Here is a 5,246-nt window from a genome sequence, read left to right as displayed (position 1 = left end):
CAGTTTGTGGAAACTTTTACAATTCATTTACATACCATTTTAAAATATAACATACTTAATCAGTAGGCTAGATTGTGTAGTCAAAGCTAACAATATAACTGATGTTTTCATTTGAGTGTTTCTTTTTATGCTATTGTTAGAGTTCGTCTGACCCAGAACGCAGAGAAATCACACTGACTACGTTAGCTAGGTCCAAAAGGTTTTAATGGAGAAACAGGGTACTCAGAGAGAACTTTAAATGCAGAATCAGGGCTGGGAAACTCCCGGCAGGTCCGAAGCTGGAGGAGAGCTGACGGCGAAGAGTCCGAGTGGTTACTGGACACGAGGTGGAGAGGAGTGTACTGATGGTGTTCGTAGGTGGAGGCGAAGGCTGGGTGGTGAGGCTGGAAGCTAGTAGGCGCAGTAGAGGAAGCAGCAGGTCTGAGCGGGAACAGGAGAGAAACACAGGGTAAGTACAAACTCAGGGAACAAAAGGCTAACTAGGGTGTGCGAGAATACAAGGATGATATTAGCGAACAACTGGAACTGAGAGCCAAGTACAGCATGGGTAGTAGATAACGAACTGGCGCCGAAGAGGTGATCAGCCCGGGTTTAAATATTGGTGGAGTGAATCATGTGGATGAGCTGCAACTGCGAAGATTGACTGTGCAGTGAAGACTCTGCCATGCCCCTTGACCTACTGAACACACCTCCAGCACTCCTGGTGGAAAAACCACAAACAAACAGGGACCGAACCACCCGACTCAGGGCGGAGGGGGAGCAACCCATAACAGCTATTGTATTTTTATATATTTTATTTTTCTTTGTGAAGCACATTGAATTACTTCTATGTATGAATTGTGATATATAAATAAACTTGCTTGCTAGTATCGTTTCGCAAAAAGAGTATAACTTGTTTATTGAGTTTAACTTGTCAGTTGTCTAATAAGCAAGACAGCGCAATGTGCTCACACTTTCAGATCCTGTTATTCATATTTTTTGTTTCCGTCTGACTCATGAATGATTGTATTTCTTGAAATGACATTTTTCAGTCTGTTGGAAAAGAAAATGTTGTTAGCAGCCCTTGTAGGCAAGTTAGCAAGAAACACTCATGCACTGCTCTTTTGCACTAGCTTATTGTCATGTTAGCTACAAAAATGTTAAGCATAATATAAATACCAAACATCGATATCCAATACAGACAAATTGTTAGCACCTGTCTGTTGTCCTACCTCGAAATTGAGCTGACATCATATGCTGTATCCCTTCATGCCTTGATCATCTCACACCCCACGTCACCTACAATCCACAAGCAGCCTACTTAAAGAAGGAAATCTTGGGAGTTGCAGGAATTTCCATCAACGGGCAACATCAAGACGGATAAGGAAAGTTAGGAGTTAGATGTATCCTGGAGCATGCATCAAGCAGACCAGACCACCAGAGGTAACTAGTGCTTCCCCAAACAACTTAACTTTCAAGCAGATCCACTGTGACCAAAACAAACTTTACAGGCACACTGTGGGAAATAAAGGCCCATACAAGCTCAACAATTACATCCCTACTGCAGAGGTTCCCCAGACTGGGCTTACACCAAACTGTTCCAATCATTGCATACTAACATTTGTTTGATATTGTCTCACCTAAAATGCACAATGCAAATAAGGAAATCAGTATGTTTGACCACAATCTAAAGCAACTCCTCCAGTCATTTGTTCTTGTAGAATGACATTTGTTGCTGATACTGACATGGTCTTGTTGAATCCAAGTAACCAAAGGTAGATTGTAGGTTCGCACTCAGACTATGCCCATTAGAACACCAGAGATACATTTCCAGACTTTGGGTAACAAGACAAGGTCGTAAATAATACTAGCTTTTTTCACATTCAGTAATGGAGAAAACCAAAGTAAAATCCTGGGCAGGCGGAGCTGGGGCCAGCTTCGTCGGCTGGGGCCGTTGGGCCGGAGGTATGTGAAGCGTCATCCAGTGCGACTTCAGGAGCAGAAGGTGAGGCCTCAACATTGGTCAAGTCGCTTGGATCTTCAGGCAGAGCACTAGTAGAGTAGTAATTGTCAGATGGGTCAGGCATTATTTCAGGTAATGTCGTAATGGGGCCAGAATTTCATTGGTGTCCAGATCGAATGTAAAGGCAACATTCTGTCTCAATTAAGCAATATCAGAACCCTCGAAACTCATTGCAAATTTACCAGTGTTGCCATGCCTACCTTCTGCAGCAGCACCAGACTCATTTAACTGGAGCAGTGAGAACAGATGTTCAATAGAAAGGTAATTTGAGGACATTTCTGAAAAAGGAGAATGTAAAATCAGGCACAAGAATAGTAAGTTCAGTGAAGGTTCAGGCAATGTGGTCAAGTTTAAGAAGTGATTCTTAAACTTTACACATGTACCCCAGTCACAAATTGTTTAAAATGGTGTAAATCCCAAACTAACTTGTTTTATGTCATATTATCTTCAATTACGGAGGTGTCAAAGGCAGCACACATTGTTGAGTAGTTCCAACAACTTTCTTAACCACTTGCTACATAAAGGCCACAACAGTGCAACCATGACTGATTCCGAAAGACATCTTTCACCAATCCATAAACAAACCATGTCACCAAGTAGGTTTATTCTCCCATTGCATTTTCAACTAACCAAGTAGCAGCTTCTTACCAGTGGTAAGTCTTTGCAGTGAAAAAAAACCCTGCTGGAAGGGGGGACAAAAAGACATACCTTAAAGACTGCAGTGAGATTCCATCTTGCTTCTGGGACTTCTCAACATGAACACAAGCAACTAAGGAGATGTCACAATACACATACACTTATATCAGGAATTCTAACAAAATGATATCACTAAGTGGTAAGAACTGAAGTTCCATCCTTGTATAAAGGGTATAAAATGACCTCCCATGATGGCTAGAGGTTCCCAGGGAAACAGTTATAACTCTACTCAAATGAAAGGTAGCACCTGTAACCCATTTAAATGTGAAAGTTTTAGATGAAAGACCAAGGGCTACTGCAGCATTGATATCTATTATCCGTAACTTCGTTCAGGAAAAGCTATTAAGAATTAACAATGTTGAGTAAATTTCTCCCACACAGCTACCAGAGTGCTTCACAGAATACGGCCCACGTGAATTCAATTATTTCTTGTCAATTCATCTAACTCGGCAGTCTTTGTGAACTAACGATTACCAAATTTGGACTGTGTTTTGTTAGACTGCTATTGTTTGTAACGCCACGAATTATGTTCTTTTGCATGCTGCAATCTCTGCTACATGAGGCCTTTTGGTTTCATAGCAGCAACGCACCCCAAAGGGAAATTTAAGACAAAAGCGTTCCGTTGGCAATTATGTCAGAGGCTGGGCAAAGGTCACTGGATTTGTTTTCTGGAACTGTCGGTATTGTTCATCTGATAGAGCTTTTTGAGTCTTCCACTGCATTCTCTCTAGTCAACATTTCCAGTCCCTTCAAATTTCTAGCCATTACAAGATCTCCATAACCTTTGGCACAACATTAGGATTTTGTTAGTGCAGGATAGAAGAGGAGCTAACCCCCTATATGCCCTGTGGCAGTACTTCCTGGAAGAGGTTCAGGAGAACAAAAATCATTGACTGAATTCTCTTTTATTGTTTCAATTCGCAAGGTCACAATTGATATACTCGTAGATGTACTGTGATTGTGGACATTTCCACTCAATCCGCTGCAGGAAAACCAACTCCGTTTTGAACTAAGCAGTTGAATAAGCCCATGGTTTGTGCACAGGAATCCGCTGCGAGGCCAGAGGTGGTGCTAGCGGCAGCCTTCGTGGAGGGCTCGTCGGCTGCAAGGCCAGAGGTTTCACTAGTGGCGGTAGAATCACTTGTGTCTTCAGGCAGTGGAATAGCAGAGTTGTCGTAGGCCGCCGTGACTTGAGATGTTGTCTGAATGGGGACAAACACGCCCTTGGACGGTTCTTCATCAGTGTCCAAATGCACTAGGGAAGAAAACACAAAAACAAGAGCACAGTTCGGAAAAAGGAGCGCACCTGTTCTGCTTGCTTAAGACAACATTTTGTGGATCATCATCATGCCTCAGCCTGCATCCAGGATACCAGTTCTTACAGACTGAAAATTATTCAATCAAGGTCACTACTGGGCAGAAGTAATTTCTTAAACCATGGCTCTTAGTGGTTTACTTGGTACTGGCAATACAATCACATCATTGAGAGCCATATCGTCACTGATGTGCAGTTGATTAACAGGCTACTTCTACTTTTCCCCAACAATAGTCTTATACTACAGAGAACCACTATTCAACATTGTGGCGGCACGAATACTGTTGTTCTCCAGTTGTGTCGTTTTCAACTAACCAAGTAGCAGTATAAATTGACAGCTATGTTTTGTAGTAGTTCTTTGCAGGGACAGAAAACACTGCTGGAAGGGATAGACAGAGAGACAAAGACATACTGACCTTGAAGACTCTGGAGTGAGTTTCCATGTTGCTTCTGCGACTTGTCAGCAGGAACACAAGAAACTAAGGAGTTGACATGTCACAATAAACACACACTTAACAAGGGGATTTTTGAAAGACTTCTGGTCAGGTTTCTGGCTGAATACAGACAGTGAAAGTAAAACGACAATCACCAACCTTCCAAGACCTCAAGGAGCACCACAAAAAGCAAAACTCTTTTCAAAGCTCCCATGTTTTCAATAACAGCTTTCGTTACCAACAAGTATTGGTTTAGTGCGGCCTGTAAGAGGCTTAAATAGGCCAACGGACACACACCTGAAGCCAATCAGGATTTTACTTTGGTTAATGTCTATAACCTTGTTCAGGGAACAAGGTGCCACAATGGGGAGACGGATGCGTCCAGCATTTCGGTGACTACAAACACAATCACGTCTGATAAGGCCTTACAGGTGTGCAGCCGCCAGGAACCCCACACCCTCTGTTATATAATATGCCCAGCTACACCGGTATACACAGATTTCACATGCGCCCTCTGCAGCAACTTGAACAGAGTGAGGCCCAAAATGTGTGGAACTTCTTTACCTCCCTCGGGGAGAAATGGTTATAGACATAGCCCAAGGTTCCCTTTTGGTCAGTCACTTCAGTGCCACAATGGAGATAATGCCCAGTGCCGCTCAGACGGAATAATGACGTGAGGGGCCAAGGCAACCCACCCAAAAAAAGATGGGCCATTGGAAAACAGGCCTGATGGGCAAGGCTGCCAGGCCATCTGTCCCCCGAGCCAAAAGCACCAATGGTTCGAATCTCAGCCACAGAC

The 5,246-nt window shown here is 43.1% G+C and overlaps 1 long non-coding RNA gene across 1 annotated transcript; it reads right to left on the bottom strand.

The window, feature by feature from the left end:
* Positions 1-205: 205 nt before the first annotated feature.
* LOC105020335 lies at positions 206-2,703 on the bottom strand. The gene is made up of 5 exons (XR_828710.3): positions 2,651-2,703; positions 2,203-2,280; positions 1,212-2,031; positions 541-700; positions 206-420 (listed from the first exon to the last, which is right to left on the bottom strand). It is a non-coding gene; the product is annotated as an uncharacterized LOC105020335 (long non-coding RNA).
* Between the last annotated feature and the right edge of the window lie 2,543 nt (positions 2,704-5,246).

This window comes from Esox lucius, chromosome 23 (genome assembly GCF_011004845.1).
Source record: "Esox lucius isolate fEsoLuc1 chromosome 23, fEsoLuc1.pri, whole genome shotgun sequence".
Classification (NCBI taxonomy): Eukaryota; Metazoa; Chordata; class Actinopteri; order Esociformes; family Esocidae; genus Esox; species Esox lucius.
Note: the sequence above shows the minus strand (reverse complement) of the source record. Positions and strands in the feature narration are given on the sequence as shown.